The sequence below is a fragment of the Ambystoma mexicanum genome, chromosome 6q, assembly GCF_040938575.1.
Source record: "Ambystoma mexicanum isolate Mex_15411 chromosome 6q, UKY_AmexF1_1, whole genome shotgun sequence".
NCBI classification, from domain to species: domain Eukaryota; kingdom Metazoa; phylum Chordata; class Amphibia; order Caudata; family Ambystomatidae; genus Ambystoma; species Ambystoma mexicanum.
The window spans coordinates 1,173,684,102-1,173,703,176 of record NC_090937.1 but is presented as its reverse complement, the minus strand read 5'-3'; the positions used below and the strand labels follow the sequence as shown (position 1 = coordinate 1,173,703,176).

General features: G+C 44.7%; 1 protein-coding gene across 1 annotated transcript in view; it reads right to left on the bottom strand.

Moving 5' to 3' along the window:
• The window catches only part of RFC1 (replication factor C subunit 1), a 1,503,724-nt gene that overhangs the window by 955,022 nt on the left and 529,627 nt on the right, over positions 1–19,075 (bottom strand). The gene's annotated exons all lie outside the window — the stretch shown is intronic.

Genomic DNA, 19,075 nt, shown 5'->3' with positions numbered 1-19,075 from the left:
AATGAGCCTGGCGCCTATGGCGCCAGGATTGATTTCTATGATGAGACTGCCGCCTAGGGCACCAGGACTGAACCCAGACAGCCCCTAGCCGGGGCTGCTGAGGTTTAAGCAAATGTCTGGATGCCTGCTCCCGGAGCTGAGGGCTTTGGTCCTGATGCCCGGGGGTAAGCATCATGACAGCAAGCCAGATAGATCAGGATGCCTTCCCACACCACAGCGCTCCACTGGGTGTTGAGGATAGAGGCCCAACTGAAAATGGTTTAGCTACTGCTTGGCCTGGTGATCGGCATCTGGATCTGGAAGGATGTTAAAGGCTGGATGTTGAATGCTGGATCAGAGAGCTTCGCTGGAATCAGAAGAGAGTGTGTCTATGTGCTGTCAGATGTCTCCATTTATCCTTTCCAATGACATCACAAAAATGGGTGTATGGGCCATCTTAACTAAGCTTGCCCCTGTGAACTGGGATTGGATCAGAGCCTCATCTCCACCTTGCATCCGAGTGATTGGATCAAGGACAGATGTCAAATTTATGGTTTGGTTTTTACAATCCTTAGAAACCTCCCCTAGTATCAACATCGAATTTTGTCCTAAATACTTATTTATACATGTGTAACCTCTATGAAAAATCACATACACGGATTACATATTTTATGGAGTATCTGTTCCTCAAAATCCCACAGCTATGAGACCTTGTTTCGCCTTTTGCCAGCATTTTGTCCATTTCTCCATGAAACATTTTCCAAACTTTCTCCAAATTTACACAAATATGCGTGTTTACCATAGGAATGTGTGTGCAAAGTTTAACAATTCTAGCATAAATACAGTTCCCATAAAACCACATATATCGACATTCCTGTTCAGAACATGCTACATAGTTTCACCACGTTTTGAAATGTAGAGTAACAAATGTTCCCTTTTTAGATTTTTCACCACTTCTGATAGCGACTCATCAGTCTCTAAAAATGTTCATTACATATTCTTAGCAGCAAATGGTCCGCCTTTTGTCTGTCACTGGAGGCAAGGAGCAGCCCCCCACCTTTGGATTTCCTTCTGCAAACCTAGGTTACGACCTTTTCACAGGTCCATTTCCTGGCCTGGAGAATCTGCAATTGTTCAGTCCTTGGGAGCAGACACTAGTCTGTCCTACCCCACAATTATCATATGTCAGTGAGCATCTGCTGAGAGGAATGCCGTCCCATTGGGTGGAAACCTGTTTTTCAACTTCTTGCAGGCCCCAGCCAGCCTAAATTAAATTCTTAATTTCTTGACTTAAAAATCAGCATAAAACAAACTTGTTGCATCAGATGACCTAGATAAATGACATTCTTAGATTTAAACCTGTGGGGTCAAAACAACCGAGATCCGTGTTCCTTTCAGCAACAGTCCTTTTATATTTGCTACTCCAGCAGATCTTTAGTTTTAGACAACTTTAAGTTTAATCAGGAGAGCCCATTTGACAGGGGTGGTCACTCACAGGTAGCCCAGTATGGCTGCACACAGATTTTTGACAGGAACTGTCATTCACAGGCAATCCGGTTTTTGCTGAGAAAATGTTTTGCTTTTAACATTTCAGGACTTTGTAAATTCACAGTGCTTCATTAGATTAAATGAATTTTAGCACCAAGCAATATTTTGAGTGCTGGACAGTGTTTTGTACAGGCAGTTTCAGCAGCAAAGTAAATGTCATTCACAGGTGAGTTTTTGAGTTTCACTTGCAAAGCGCCGCTTCTCCCTCTGTACTCCATGTTTACTTTGCCATGGAGCCCACTGGCACTTTCTGCAACGTGTGCTCTGTTCCACCACACATGCACCATGGGTGGCAGGTTGTCCGACCATCTTTTTGTGTGTTGAAAACGCGTTTTGGAAGTTTTGGCACGCACAGGAGTTTTGCCGCCATTTTGCTGTTTCTCGCACCATAGATAGTGTGAGGCCGCATAGTATAGCAGAGTGGGCCAATACATCCCACAACTCATTGATTGACATGGCAGCACAGTCTTTAACAAAGGCATGAGTTATGTAGCACTTTCACGTCTCTGTACACTCAATGGTCTATTCCTAGTTAATTTTGATGCAAACAAAGTCAACGCTGACATTCCTTGCATCATAGAATACAACAGGCTATGTGCAATGTACAACCCTATCTAGATGTGTACACTGTACCTCAAAGAATAAAACCTTTCAAACGGAAACTAATGCAAACAGAAGCTATAATAGATCTCCCAACAACACTACTAAAGAAACAACGGCCAACTGCTTCTCCATCAAATAATAAAACCACAAAACTGTCTACTACAAACTCAACTGCAGGTCCATCAGAATACAAACTGACAAATATTGCTTCTTAAAAAGACCTGCAGGCCCATCAAACAATGCAGAGGCACAACTCTCTGGTCCATTTAAATTCAGCAACACAACTGGAGTAAATTGCTTTGCAAATGTGAATCAATCTTCTCTTCCAATTGCCACCAATTGTTAACATTTACTTACACAGCTCGGACCAGATGTGTTTACAAATACTCATCCTTCATAGAATTGCCACAAATAATCCTGACAACACTTGCAGTGTATAAGGTATAAGGCAAGAATTGGACTACTGTGCAGGAAGGTTAAAATGTACCATGAACACACAGGAAGATCAACACGAATTCCTAATGTACTTAGAAGTACAGGAAACGAACCAAAAACACTCCTATAATTGAAATCGTCCAGATTTCATACATGTAGAAACATACATGCACTCTCTGCAATCATGTTTCACAAGAGCACATCCCTAACAAACGATTTGTGTATGTATCCATACCAAATTGTGAATCCATTCCATTTAGCCAGCTTCTGTAGAATGCAAATCTTGGCATATTATGCTTTTTTTGCAATTCAGACAATAGATCCAGCATACAAATAAACTCACCGAGCCAATATGTCATCCTAATGCCGCTAAGGTAAAATGCAAATGGTACCAAAAAATCACTGTAAGCTCACTAGCTTTACACTTGGGCAAGAAAACCTTCACAACAGTAGGCATAATATACCACACTGGTGCCACAACCACTATCCTGTTTAACAAATGATACTGGGTTTTTGTCACAAAAAAGAACCAGCGATTCCAGCTTTATTACTGTATGCAACTAAGTAACCATACCAAGCATAAACAAATACATATTCCATAAGCACTATCCTTAATTGTACTACAATCATAAATACTATGCACACACTTCAATTATATCATTCCACCATATTACAAATACTGTATACTCCCCCTAATCACTATACACATAACTTAAGTGTGTGTGGCCACTGGCCAAATTCATGAGGGCATGGCCACTGGCCACAACCACCACAATATAATTAAACCATATAACAAGCACGTACAATACACCTTCAAATAACAAAACTCGCACTGACCCCAATGCAATTGAAATAATGTCTGTAGACACTAAAATTGACTGCGGAATCTGCAAACCCTTTTCTTCACTTATGAAAACAGCTCCATATCATCTCTATTCCAAGCCCCTACCCATTCCACTCCCTCTTTCGACCACCAAATAACCCCAAATGTGTTTTCCAAACTGTTCGTTCATAGCACTGTCCAGGGACTACTGCGGCACCTGCATGCTTTTTTCACCTAAAAACAGCCCCATATTATCTGTATTCCACCCCCACTCTTTCCAGCCCCTCTTTCGACCACCAAATAACCCCAAATGTGTTTCCAGACTTCTTCCCCACCAAGCTATCAGCAGAAACCGGGCGTTGTCCGCGGATCCAAAACATGGTGACCGTTTAGAAAAATATGTCTTCAGACATCATGACGGATCCTGATTGGTCCAGGTGATGTCCGCAGACCAAATAGGGAAGTGAGTGAGCAGACCAGACCCAGATATAACCTATGTATTTTTGACCTACTTTTTGGCATTTCTAAAAATAAAAATAAAACATTTTTAAAAAAATGACGTATTTACAACAAATTTACAAAAGCACGCTTTCGGGACCAAGCCGCCGTTCCTGCCGCAAATTTGGTCAAAATCTGTCCAGCGGTTTGGGATGTAGGCGTGAGCAATTTCTTTTTTTCCATTGCGTCCGTGAGGTTTTCCAAAAATGTGGGGACCCCCCTATAACTTTGACCCCCTCCACCCCCCGCCCGACAAAATCAAATCAAACTTATCAGAATCATTCAGAGGGGGGCCATATACTTGATTTGCCAAGTTTGGTGCGGGGGAGTGGGAAATTATAAGCCACCCATAAATTTCTCTTCCTATGAATTGAGCAACTTAACCATAACTAAAAGGGCTGCTACCACAAGCCCTGTGATATATTGAAATTCACTGAAAAAACAAATGGACAGTTAAGGTGATCAGATTTAACGCAACAAAACCAATGAATTTCAGTGGATGTGGGAAGTGATGATCATCTTAACTCGCCGCCCCCTGCTGATGACCCCCCCTAGGATTATAATGATGTTTTGATTATATGGCGTTTACATCCTAGCGCTTTACAAAGAACACACACATATATATATATATATATATATATGTCAACAAAAAGAGGAAAAATGAACCGCACTCTCCGCAGTCAAATAGAACAGTGAATGCCCACATTTCTGAACGGAAAAAGCACAGCGCACAACACTAGAAAGGTCACAAAAAATGATTTAATGTTGCACAAAGAAATTATTTAAAATAATCAAAAAAATACAAAATATGGCTGGAACAGTAGCAAAAACAGAGGCAGGACGCCTGTCAGAGCGGCCCGCACACAACGCGTTTCACACTCAACTGAGTGCTTGGTCACGTGAAAAAACAAGGGACTAAAACATCTTAATAGTTGTTGCCAGTATAGTCCTTTAACTATGTCTATGGAACTCAGAAAAGTGCCTAGGCAGATGGAAAGGGCAGCGGCCATGATGGAATGAAATGCCATGATGCAACACCAGAAGTCGAACAGCACATAAACAAATGAAAGCGCTGCAAGCAAGGTCATAGAAACATCAAAATAATGGAGCTCTAATGTGCACATTCCATGACAGGCAACACTGCAATTCCAATGTCAGTAGTAATAGTCAAGCAGTGTACATAGAGACACGTAGTTTTGAGTGGATGCACAATGTATTAAATAGCCACATGAGAAGATGAATCGCATAAATCTTAATCCTCCTTAAAAAGGGTATAAAATTCTAATTCCATGTAACTGGAGATAAAGTGCATATGCAAGATGTTATAGCAGCAAAATAAAGGTGCATACAATGCAAAGTGCATACACAGGCAATAATAGCAACAAGGTAATGTGCAAAAATGCAAAGCCACGGTCACAGTAAAATTGTATATACAGAAAGAAATTTTCAACATTCTGGCTGATGGAATAAAATGCGATTACAAACATTTGTAGCAGCATAATGAAGCACAAATGCAATGGTTGAAAGATAAAAATCTATAAAAATGCATGATATAATAATCTGGCCCCATTAAAAGATGAAATAAAGTATATATATATACATACAATATCAGCCAACTGGAGTTGGTACTCCTTTATTGACCTCGGAAGGGAGTTGGCCTTGCCGGGATTTGAACCTGCGACCTTAAGATCTCACACAGATTGCAGCAGCGAGCACTCAATCCACTGAGCTATCTTGCCGGCCTCTAATTTTGTATATCAAATTGAATCCCATCTGTTATGTATGTGCTCATGGGATTTGTAAAAGGGTGGACGCTGAGTTAAGATGATCATCAATTCCCACATCCGCTGAATTTCAAGGGTTTTGTTGCGTTAAATCTGATCACCTTAACATGTCCCTAAACTAAAGTATTTTCAGTGAATTTCAAGGGTTTGTTATACCACAGTTTATGCAAGGGCCAGTAGCCATGGCCTTCAGCTGCGGCCACTATACATGTTCCACATATATGTTTCTTTGGGGCCCACTAGACATGGCCTTTGGCCCCGGCATGTGACCACAGCCTTCGGCCATGCCCACTGTATATTTTAAAACACTAGGTTTCTTTCAAGCCTACTAGTTATGGCCTTCAGCCATGGTCAGTGACCAGAGCCTTGACCACAGTACATACTGCACCAATAGGTTTATTTGGGGAACGCCAACCAAGGCTAAACTTGTTCCACAAGTAGATGTATTTGGGACCCACTTGCCATGGCCTTAACCACTGTGCATATTGCACCAATAGGTTTCTTTGGCGCCCATTTTGGCCATTGCCAGTGGCCACGGCCGAACACATTCCACCTATAGGTTTCCTTGGGGCCCACTATGCCCATTGTATATTTTAAAACACTAGGTTTCTTTCAAGCCTTCTAATCATGGCCTTTGACCATGGCCAGTTGCCCCGGCATTCGGCCACTGCACATACTGCACCAATAGGTTTCTTTGGGGCCCACTAGCCATGGCCTTCGGCCGTGGCCACTGTACAAGTTGCATCAATATGTTTCTTTGGGGACCTCTAGCCATGGCTTTTGGCCATGGCCACTGCACATACTGCAGCAATAGGTTTCGTTGGGCACACTAGCCATGGCTTTCGGCTGTGGTCACTGCACATACTGCACCAATAGGTTTCTTTGGGGCCCACTAGCCTTGGCGTTTGGCCATTTCCTCTGTACATATTGCAACAATAAGTTTCTCTGGGATCCACTAGCCATGGTCGCCCACCATGACCAATACATTTCTTTCTGACCCACTAGCCTTGGCATTTGGCCACGGCCACTGTACATGTTGCACCATTAGGTTCCTTTGGGCCTACTAGGTATAACATTTATTTTTCTTCCACTCTTGATTCTCACAGGATTTCCTGAAATTTCCCCAAATAATAGCAATCAGCTACAGGCAATGAACTACTCATGCCCCCGGTATTCCTGTGATAATGCAAAAATGCTTGTAAATAAAAACTCTTACCATCCCTCACAGGCACTCACCAAGTGCCCCCCTCCTCTTTGCAGGGTCCTCCCAATTCCCTCTGCTGCTTTTCCCCTCCCTGACCCCCCTTCCATTACCCCTTTCACTCTGCTTTGTGTGACACATTTTCTTTTCCGAATGCGTCTGGCGTTATTACCGCATGAATCTCTTGTGATTTCCCCAGTATTCCCATGATAATTAGGAAACGTTTTAACTGCAATTGGCTTTTTCGCACTTTTTTCGTATTCCCCAGTATTACCACAGTAATCGCTCGCATCCAGCAGAAAATAAAATTGGCGGTTCTTCATTTCTAAAAAGGCTCTGCTGCAAAGTATCATGGGAGATGTAGCTATATTTTTGGGAGAAGGGTGCACCACCTTCCAAGTCAAATATTTTAAAAGCTACTGGATGGCAAACCTGTCCCAGAAATTAAGTCAACAGTTGGTTTGTAAGTTGTTTTTGGTTCAAATCCGTCCAGCAGTTTTTGCGTTTCGGCTTCACAAAATGCTGACTTTCTATGAGAAATGAATGGGGGTAGGCCAAAAACAGCTTTTTTGCTTCAGTAACATTTTAATTTCTTAACAAATCACTCCCATAGTTTTCCAGTAGGGTGGGCCATGACAAAAGTTTTGTTTGGAAAATGTCATCCAAATCCATCCACCAAGTCAAAAGTTAGGAGTAATAGAATTTTCAGATTTCCGATGGCTCATGTCACTCACCTTAAGTATATATTCATTAAAACAAACAAGGGACAGTTAGAATAAACTATGGTATAACAAAACCCTTTAAATTAATTGAAAAAAATCTTTAAGGGATTGTTAAGGTGATCAGATTTAACGCAACAAAACCCTTGAAATGCAATGGATGTGGAAAGTGATGATCCTCTTAACTCAGCGTCCCGCTGTTGATGACTCCCTAGGATCTAATGATGTGTTATTTATATAGGGCTTACGCCTAAGTTTTTACATAGAACACACATCACGCAACCAGAGTTGGTACTCCTTTATCAACCTCGGAAGGATAAAAGGCTGTGTTGGCCTTACAGCGAACCTGCAACCTGCAGATATCACACAGATCACAGCAGTGAGCGCTCAACTCACTGAGCTACCTTGCCAGCATTAATTTTGTTTGTCATTGTGAATCCCATTTGTTATGTATGTGCTCATGCTCTTTGTAAAAGAGCGGATGCCGAGTTAAGATTATCATCACCTCCCACATCCGCTGAATTTCAAGGGTTTTGTTGCGTTAAATCTGACCACCTTAACGATCCCTTAAATAAAGATTTTCAATGAATTTCAAGGGTTTTGTTATACCATTGTTTATTCAAGGGTTAGCCTTTGGCTGTGGCCACTGTAGCACCAATAGGTTTCTTTAGTGCCCACCAGTAATGAACTTCGGCCGTGGCCACTGTACATGTTGCACCAAAAGGTTTCCTTGGGGCCCACTAGCCATGGCATTTGGCCCAGGCCAGTGACATGGCCACTGGCACAAAGGCACATTTCCCCCTGCCTAATAGATGTGATCACAACAGACCTCTCCCCCCCATTTATTTTCAGTTCCTCAGTTTCCGTTCCCCCATAATTATTGAGGCAATCATGCTGCAATTACAGTAATAAAGCCTTTTTTTATCCATGATGCATTTCCCCCCCGTTATTACTGCAGTAATTATCGGGGTATTAACACAGTAATGTGAAAATGTTCGCGCCGTGACTGGCAAGCCTGACCAACCAAACTTCACATGTGCCCTTTCCCCTTACCCAGCTCTAGCCCAATAGGATTACATCCCTTTTCCACATTCAAATATTGTCTTTCCTCTTTTCGTGATAATCTCTCACATCAAACTAAAAAAAAAAAAGGCAGATTTTTCATTTCTGAAAACCCTGTGCTGCAAAGCACCATGGGAAGAACCCCATTCCCTGTCAAATATGTTAAAAACTACTAGACAAAATAAACCCAGGCCCCCCATGTGTCCCCTTGCAGGAATTGAGTCAACGGTTCGTGCCCAAGTGGTTTCTTATTTGGTCTAATTCCGTCCAGTAGTTATTGCCCTGCGCTGCACAGAAATGTGGACTTTCTCTCTATAGGAAAAAGAAGGGGAGTAGGCCGAAAACAGGATTCTTTGCATTAATAACCTAACGAATCTTTCCTAAACTTTCCAGTCGGGGCAGGTCCGGAACTAAATTTTTGTTTGTAAAATATCAGCCAAATCCGTCCATTAAGTCAAAAGTTATTAACAATTCAATTTTCGGGTTCCTGTGGTTCACGCTACTCACCTTAGTCACGGCGAGATAACGTACTTTGCCCATAAAAAAAGAGTTGGTCCTATGGGATTAGAATTTAAACCTACTGAATCCACATTTCACAACCACTAGACCACATCTTCATCACAACGTGTAAAATATGAAGGTCTCCGAGTACACCGACGTACTAGATAAAAGTGCTAGCTTGCCCAGGTATACTATTTATTTTTGATGTAAGGCCCAATAAAAGTAAACGGGATTGAACCAACATCGAATTAAAAATGCGTTACGTTTCAAACGGCGATTCAATAGCAACGTGAACAAGATATCCTGGTTACCTGATTACAAGATGTGCTCACACATCCACAAGGTGCATCTGCACAGAAGGTTAAACGATTTATTGATAGGAAACTTCATTTGACGTTACATTTACAACCGCCATGCCCTGCCTAATGGAAGAGCAAACAAATCTCGCATTAAAGGTTTTAAAGAGATCAACGCAGAGCGTTTCCGCGGGCATCATTTTGAGTACGAGCAGGTCAGGTTATTGCCCCTTGAGCACAATGTTGATTGTTATAATTTAAAGGAAAAGCACCAAGTTGGTTGAGAAAATGACCATGACGAGGAAATTAGTGTGGGCGTGAGACAACAGAGGAAATGGCTTTCATTAACTTCTCAGTGAACTAAGGTGAGGAGGAAACAAACTATTATTCTCAATCACAGGACAACAAATCTTTCTAGAGCAAACTGAATGTAGAAGACCTTTCTTTGCCTTTCTAAATTATGGGCCAGCTTTAAGTGGCAGCATGCAATTTTCCTTCTAGTTTACCACTAAACTTGGTTCCAAAAAAATGACACTATTTAACTATTGAACGTCATATGATGAATACGTCACAATGCTTGTCACAATTATAGCTAGCTTCATTTTCACTGTTCTTCAGACTCAAAAAGAGCTTCATTGGCTGCCAGTGGCTGTGAAGGTTCGATTTAAAGTTCTCACCTTGGCCCATAAATATATTTGCGGGGATGTTCCCCGCTATTTGAACGAAAACTTGGCTCAGTACAAGCCATGGTTCTTCGGGTTAAAAGAGCAAGGGGGAATGGAAGATCTTTTCCGGTGTTGGCTGCTCAATCCTGGAATGAGCTTCACATGGATTTACGCCTGAAGGAAGACGTTTGACCTTCAGGAAACACTTAAAAACCCTGCTCTTTGAATAAAGCTGGTTGCTGGTGGTTCTTTTTCTGTTGTGTCTTGTTTACTTTGTGTCCTTCTGTTTAAGGAGCGACCCTGATGCCTATGGGTTATGGCGCTATACAGATCATTAAATAAAATAAATGAGGTGCAGCACAGTGATCAGACGACAGCAGCACCCCCTCCATTTTTAGTTTTATCCATAAGGTGGTGGTGGTGCACCACACAAGCTGAAACTAATGCATTGCAGTACAACAAGGGCGAGATGGCATATGAGGAGGGACACGATGCTTGTACGTGTTTGGCATTGCAATCCAGATCCTGCCATTCCCCGCCATCTCTGAGGAAACTATCAACACTTACAATCAAACTTTGCACTCGAAGTGCCTGCCAGAGCTAATGGTTTAATTGGTGCTGTAAACCCTCTACTGGTGTAATTAAAAGGTCTTAACCATGTCTGCCTTCAGCCACGTGATTTATAAGTAGTATGCATGTCCTTCACTGAAGTCCTGTTAAAATAAGCAATAGCATAGCCAACAATTTCTGCTTGTGTGTAATTATTAGAAAGGCATTTGCCAGGCACTGCTATCATATGCACAGGTATGAACCGTTTTCAATCTGCTACCATTATGGCCAGTTAGTACCATTACTGCAATGTGTGGCAAATACCTTTCCCATATCGACACAAAAGCCAAAACATTTACAATTTTATTTTACAAAATAGGCTGATCCCACAGGTGCCAGCTCTAAAAACGAAACCGAAGAGCGGAGGCGTGCTAAAAACGAAATCTGGCAAGTTAAGGTTCGAACCCAAGGACTCTGGTCTATTTTATCAAGAATTACAACTTCAGGATTAGAATAATAGGCAAGAGTGGAACAGTATAAAGATATCTTGTTTGACCAATCTTAACCAAGGGGAACATTTTTCAAGCAGCGTGAGACACAAACAGAACGTGCAAAGAAGATAGTGCTCGAGTGGCAAATCAATCTTTTGGAGGATGTGAAAGGTTGAAAAGAGGGCAGGTTTGATTGTCTAATGATACAGAGCATGAAGAACCCAGCTTAGAGCTTTCACCTTCACATTGTTCTTGCTTCCAGATCCAGTGCAGAATCACAGATCTATATTGCTACCTTGCAAACAGGATGGGGAAAGACCTTTTCCTTTTTTACGTAATACATTAAAGTGGTTTTGTCCATTTGGGCCTAAAGAAATTTCCTTTAGCATTGAAGAAAAGAACTGAGCTAGGAACATTTTCCTCATCCCTAGACAGTTTACATGCGATTGGTCTTCTAGATTCAAATGAAGAACACGTTTCTAATTCCTGGAAATGGATTACTAGTAATATTATTGTGATTTGTACCGCACACTGCTTTTCATGCTCTCCAGGAGCTCTGGCGGATCTGAAAGGGAAGGCGGGCTGGGAGGGGTTAGTTAGTCGGATTGAGAGAGAAAAAGCGCAAGAGAGCTTCGATGTGCTGTTGACGACTTCAGTTCGGGAAAATCAGTCAATGTGTGCTCCTTTGTTTTTAGTTCGTTGATGTTAAGTGGCGTTTGGTATAGGAGTGTGTATGGGTAATTTGTGTGTAATTGGCTTAGTTTGCTGTTGGGTGTTGCAGTGTGTGTGCAGTTTGTGGTGGATTTCGTTTTTTGCAGCGGTAGAGGTATTAATGCGATTTGTTCAGTGTTTGAGGGCGAGTATGGAGGATATTGGAGGTTTTCAGCAGGGTTAGTGGAGACTCGTTGCGCCCTTTTGTGTCATGGTTATATTGATCTGTCGCGTTCATACTTTTCTAGGGTGATTTATGGTAAAATGTTTTTCTCTGCTTTTGTGAGGGGTCTTGTTTTAGTGAGTCTGAGGAGTGGTCTTGCTGCTGTGTTCTGTATTCATTTTAGTTTTTTGATAGGTAGTCTGACATTCTGAGATAGATGCTGTTAGCGTAGTCTATTCTTGACATGAAAGAAATTACAGCAAGTTTTATATCTCGGGAGGATAGCTTAGGGGCAACGTGCGCGCCTTAGAAGCAAGATGACACAGAGCAACACAGGTTCAATCCCCGGGTCCGCACTTAGAAACCTCTGGGTATTCTGGGTATTAAGCACGTTATAAATAACCTATCATACCATATCATATGTGGAAAGGTGAAAAAGGGATGTATCCGCTTGATTGTGTTTAGGTGGAAGAATCATTTCTTTACTACTGCGTTGACCTGCGGTTCGAGTGTTAAAGCGCTGTCCATTAATATTCCAAAGTGGTCAAAAATCTCGGATGGTTCAGTTTCCCATTTCAGTAGGCATGGAATGTGGTGTTGGTTCGTCGGGTCATTTGGCACAATAACGGTTTTTCTCAGGTTGAGTTTAAGGCTGTTGATACACATCCAATGGTCTATTTCTGTGAGGCAGTTAGTAAGGGTTGGGTTTTGTTCTTCGCTAGCATTCATTTTGTAGATTTGTGTGTTTTCTGCATAATTGCAGCAGGTGAGGCGGTGTATTTTGATAAGGATGATGAGCGAACATGTAGATGTTGAATAGCAATGGTAAGAAGAATGAGCCTTGTGGCACTCCACAAGTTGTTGGGCCGGGTGTTGAGTTGAAGCGGGTTAGACAGGTTGTTTACGTCATTTCTGTCATGAAGGATTTTAGCCAAAGCAATGCTGTGTTGCGATTCTTTTATCTTCTAGTCTTTTGATGAGTGTTTCGTGGTTGACTGTGTCAAAGGCTGCAGATGGATCAAGTAGTATTAGTGTCGATTTGAAAGCGTAATAATAAGAATGAGTAAATAATCCATTACATGATGTAGTATTAATAAAAGAAACGACCAAATAGTGTTTTTTTTAAAATACTTATTTTTCTTGCAAATTTCCATCAGTGTAAAAGCTCATTAACATTATATCACAAACAAGAAGGGAATTACCCTCTCCCACCCCCCAACAAAAAAACTGTTATAAACATGTCTGTTATTATATCTTGCAAAAGAGAAGTTTACACACTAATATGGATTAGTAAATAAACATTCCTAACTTTACGTCTCTTCCCCCTGTGGTTTTGCATAGATACCTTCAGCCTCCCTCACTTCAATCTGGACTCCCCTAAATGGAGACCAGTATTCGCCCGAGTCATACCACATTCTTATAATTAGTATAAACTGTTTTTTTTCTCTCCATGTGCTGCGGCGATAAAGGGGCAGTAAAGGGCAGTCTCTGCCCAGGAGTGCTGCTGGAGAGGAAGAGGAGTGGTTAATTGCTCACACCTGGCTGGTCTCTTTAAAACCTTCACGGCGAACCAGGCCGGAAAAGGGCAGTCTCTGCCCAGGAGTGCTGCAGGACAATTGCTCAAACCCACTCTTTTCCAGGTTGTTCACAGCACCTCTAAGGTTGGGTGAGTTCTTATTCTACACGGCAATGACTTCACTGGGGCCCATAGGGTTTATTACCATATCCTCCAAATCAAATATGTGCAATATGTGCCGAGATAGTTTCTCATGTGTTCTGGGAGTACTCTTAGTTGGTCTGCTTTAGCATACTGTTGGATATCTGGGAGGCCAAATTCCCAGGCAATCGTTTAGGAGGGTGAGGGTCATTTTCTTAATCCATGGCCTTTTGCCCTGCCAAATTAATTTACTTAGCATACCATTGAAGTCCTTAAAAAATCTCTCTGGGGAGACCACCAGGGGGCGCAGACGCGATGGTCGCTTGAGCCACCGTCTCCCTCTTCGAGCCCGCAATAATCACCTTTTCGAGCAGGGCAGAGGAAACTAAAGCCCGACAAAACCAGCAAATGAAGTAAATACAGCGTCCTGGCACACACCCGGCCATAACCCAGGTGACGAGGCTGCGAGGAAAGGCAGTAATCTGCCTCCGATCGGTAGCCTCCAGGCAGCACAGACGGCCTGAACTCGGAACAACGAGGAGAAGGGAGAAAAAATGGCCGCCGCCATCTGAAATACGCGTCGCGCGCGTAAGAGCAAGTTCTACAAGGAACCAGCCCGCCAGCAACATCCAGCACCCAGCGGACGGGAGAACTCCAGCCCTTCAGCGAGGCGCGGTGGTCCGCGGTGCCCGGCCCTCCGGTGGGGGTGAGGCGACCGGCTAGGCAGGCCACGACCGGTGAGATCGGCCCGGTGCGGGTAAGCAGTGCTCCGGGCTTGGGTGCCTGCCCCCCCCCCCCTCCATCGGAGTCAGCTCCCGGGCCCTTGCGGTTACACTCCACGGCGCAAACCGCACGCGAGGGTTTTATCCCACTACCTACGCCGCTTCTCAACACTCGTGAGCGCACTCGGCCACGCCGCGCCTCCGTCCGGCAACCCTCGCGGGGCCAGGCACACAGCTGCTGGACGCTCTCCCCGCTCCTCTCCTGGGGGGCTGTGCGCAACAGTCAGCCGCGGACATTAAGCCTTCTGTGAAATAAGGCCCGTGCTTCCTCGGCTCAACCGAGGCTCCCCCCCCCTCCCCACCAAGCAACAAGAGCGCAGGCAGCCATTTCCGTTGCCACGGAACTTTCCCTAACAGCTTTGACCCATCGCTCCCACACAACGGATCTCCACGGGCACCAAACTCTGATGAAACTCGTCACTACTGGCGGAGCCTCGCGGCCAACCGGAGGACCGCCAAGGGTCCTCCGCGCACCTTGTGGGGCGCGGAGACAACCGTGTGGCGGGGCTCCCGAATCGCCCGCAAAAAGCGCTGGCAACGTACCGCGAAGTCCGGGGTAGACCACCACGGAGCTTAGAGAGACCTCACCCAAATAACGAGCCAACCTCAGGAACACGATCGTGGATATAAGCACACCTTAGCACGACGGTCCTTGCTCACAGGAGCCTGCATAGGTAACAAAGCTGGATCCACAAACCCTGGCGACCCTGAGAAAGTTTAGACGCAATAACGCAGCCATGGAAGCGGAAGAAGCCCAGAGCACTTCAGACATTCCAGGCAACGATGGCGACAGTGCGACAAAATCTGACATCCGCCTGCTGCTTGGGGAGATTAGATCAATGCGAAACAACCTAACCGGAATAGTATCAGACCTACAAACGAAAGTGGCCAAAGTTGAGGACCGCCTGGAAGCGGTTGAAAACAACCAACAATCAGGTGACATCGCCACTATGCAATACGAGGCTAGGCTCCTAGACCTCGAGCAGAAGGAAAGGGACATGGAATCAAAAGTGGACGACCTTGAAAATCGGGAGCGTCGCTCCAACATCCGCATAATTGGCCTGGAAGAAGAGCGAGGAGAGACACAGTCAAGCCTTGAGAGTGCGGTGAAATCCCTAATCTTGTCCCTCTATGACGAGACCGCCCCCCCGGCCCTCGAGTTCGACAGGGTGCACAGGGCAGGGGGCTCAGCGAGAGGCCCTCGATCAGTCCTAATCAAATGCCACTACTACACGCAAAGGCAGGACATTTTACAAAAAGCAAGAATAAAGGACACGATCAATTTCCGTGGCTCAACAGTCAAAATTTATCAGGATCTCTCAGCAATGACCCTTGCAAAAAGAAGAGGGTGTCGTCCCCTCACGATCTGGCTCCGAGAGAAAGGCGTGAAGTACCGATGGGGCCATCCATTTTCCCTCACATTCGAGTTCGACGGCGAAGAATATAGGCTTACCTCGGTGGAAGAAGCGGAACGAGCTCGTCGCCACTTACAAGGCCCAGCAAGGGACTCGGACGCAGAGGGCCGAAGAGAACCCAAGGGCCCGCGTCAAGATCCAACTGAAAAGCCCTCGAGAAGAGGCCGTGCGCAACAGAAATGGAAATTTAAACGTTTGAACACTCCTTGAACTGCCAACTCTGCATCTTGTGTCTGTATACTGCTGGGGTGCTCTAACCCTGGCCAAAATGGTTGCCATGGTGCTCCATTGAAGTTCTTCTTTATTTCTTTTTTCTATTTAAAGTTCGTTTGCCTGGATGGGGCTTGGGGCTCAGAGACATTTTAGGGTTTTGTCCACCATTACGGTCCCCTGTGCACTCTGTCCCTGCACAGAGATCAAAGTTACTATAAGGGCTTGAAGAGGGTATCTCCTAAAGTGGCCCTCTTTGGACGAGGGCGTCTCCTTTCTTTTTTCTTTTCTCTTTTCCCTTCCTGGGTGGTGAGGATGCCTTGTATAGCATTCCACACTAGGGAGGGGGCGGAGGGGACGGGGGGGAACCACACAACCACTCGACGAAGTAAGCTCGAGAAGCACAAAGAACCAACTCATAAGTACCACAACACAAGGCAGTTTTTTACTAACTCTAATATGACACAAAAGGGTCAAGCAAGTAACAATACAAAAAACGTTATCCAATTCCTAGATTATGGCTAACTCACAGGGCATAGTCTTCGGCTCCCTCAATGTCAAGGGCTTAAATTCCCCGCAAAAGAGATCAATGCTAGCGAGACAGTTCGCGCAATCCAAATTAGATATTCTCTTCATACAGGAAACAAAATACACTAAGGGGGAAGAAAGAAAGATCCTGGGGAGAGACATAGGGGAAGCTTTTTGGGCATCCGGTCCGGTGAAGAAGGGGGGTGTGGGCATTTTGCTGCGTAGGTCCCTGGGAATGCAGGTTCTTCATATACACAGACACGCACGGGAGATACATCGCACTTAAGGGGACGCTGAGAACACGTACCATCACACTGTGTGCAGTCTATGCCCCCAACCAGGGGCAGACGAGCTTCACCAACCCCCTGTTCGATTTCATTGAGGAATGGAGGGAGGGCTCACTAATTTGCGGGGGTGATTTTAACGTAGCTATAGATCGTGAATGCGACTGGTACTCAGCTCGACCAAATTCCCTTCCCCCAAGCACGCTTCAGGGTGACAGATTCGCAATTCAGCTTAGGGAACATCATTTAATAGACACCTGGCGGGTAACCCATCCAGGGGAAAAAGCCTTTACTTTTTATTCACCACCACACCACTCCTTCTCCAGGATAGATTACCTATTACTGGGGGCGGAAAATGAGGGCGACATCTTAAACACATCCATCCAAATTGTAGCCTGGTCAGACCACGACCTGTGCGGTCTGGAATTAGATCTGGGCCCACTCCCACCCCTGGACCGTCGGTGGCGATGTAACGACCTGTTATGCAGAGACCCAATTTTCAAGGACTTCCTCTCGGAAGCCATCATAGAATACTTCGACATCAACGACACTGACGGTATGTCACTGAACACAGTGTGGGAAGCAGGAAAAGCCACAGTAAGGGGCATTCTTATATCGGAGGGAGCCGCCAAAAAAAGACTCCGGCTACTCAGGGAGAAAAAACTTAAGGAAGAGATCACCCGACTAGAACGCTCCCTAAGGGATCTCCCTATTAGCGACATTGAAACAGAAATGAAAATTAGGAAAATGAGAGAGGAATTAAAAGATATATGGAAAGGTAAAGCCCTCACTCAAATTAAATACCTCAAACAGAAGTTCTATGAAAAGGGGGACAAAGCGCACACCATGCTAGCAAACAGACTCCGCAAACAAAGGGCAGATAGAGCAGTCCATAAAGTAAACAACGAACAGGGCACCCCGCTTACAAATCCCCAAGACATAGTGTCTCGCTTCTCCGATTTCTATGCAGACCTATATGCTGCTGAGACTGATGGCACCTCCCCCGACATCAAAGAATACCTAACCAATATGTCACGCCCTCCCATCACGGAAGAACACCTAGAAATGCTAAATGCCCCAATCTCCGCAACAGAGGTGCAGGGAGCGATTTCAGCCCTCAAGGTAGGCTCAGCCCCAGGACAGGATGGTTTCACGCCAGCCTTTTATAAGAGAAACGCCGGCACACTTGCACCCTTCCTCGCCAAATTATTCACTTCCATCTTAGAATCAGGTCGGGCTCCCGACTCCTTCACTGAATCCATCATTATAGTAATCCCCAAAGAAGGTAAAGACCCCATAGAGTGTTCATCATATCGGCCGATCTCGCTTATAAATGTAGACGCAAAAATTTACTCCAGCATACTGGCCGCCCGCCTAGCCCAGATTCTCCCGCAACAAATCCACACCGACCAGGTAGGGTATGTAAGAGGCCGGCAAGGAGCAGACAACGTTAGGAAAACCCTAGACCTCATGGCAACTCTCCGAGAGGCCGGTGAGGACCCCCTCTTGTTATCAGTGGACGCCGAAAAGGCTTTTGATCGTGTAGAGTGGTCCTTTTTGAGAGCTGTTCTAGAGTGGGTGGGGTTGGGAGCAGCATGGACACAAGGAGCGAAAGCACTATACCGGTCTGCCAGGGCCAAAGTATCGATCAATGGTATCTCATCACGAACCTTCAACCTTACTCGAGGTACAAGACAAGGCTGTCCACTCTCCCCTCTCATTTATGCCCTGGTCATTGAACCCTTTGCCCAAGCCATTAGGTCCAACCCGAACATCAGAGGAATCCCGCGAGGCGGTAGGGAGTACAAACTGGCGATGTTTGCCGACGATATCCTGTTGTACCTGACCGAACCCACCACTTCTATTCCCGCTTTTTTCCAAGAGTTGTCACGATACGGTCCCCTATCTGGCTTCCGGGTCAATCTACAAAAAACCATAGCTGTCCCCTTGAAAGACAATACTGACTTAGCACTACGTTTAGAGACAGATTGGAACTTTAAGGTGCAAACCGACTTGGTCCGCTACCTAGGGGTTAATATAAGGGTCTCCCTGCCTGACCTTTTTGATGCTAACTACACACCTCTGTGGGTAGCCATCCAAAAAGATATCTCCAGATGGCGCAAACTCTCCATGTCATGGGCGGCGCGTTTTACTGCCATCAAAATGAACAT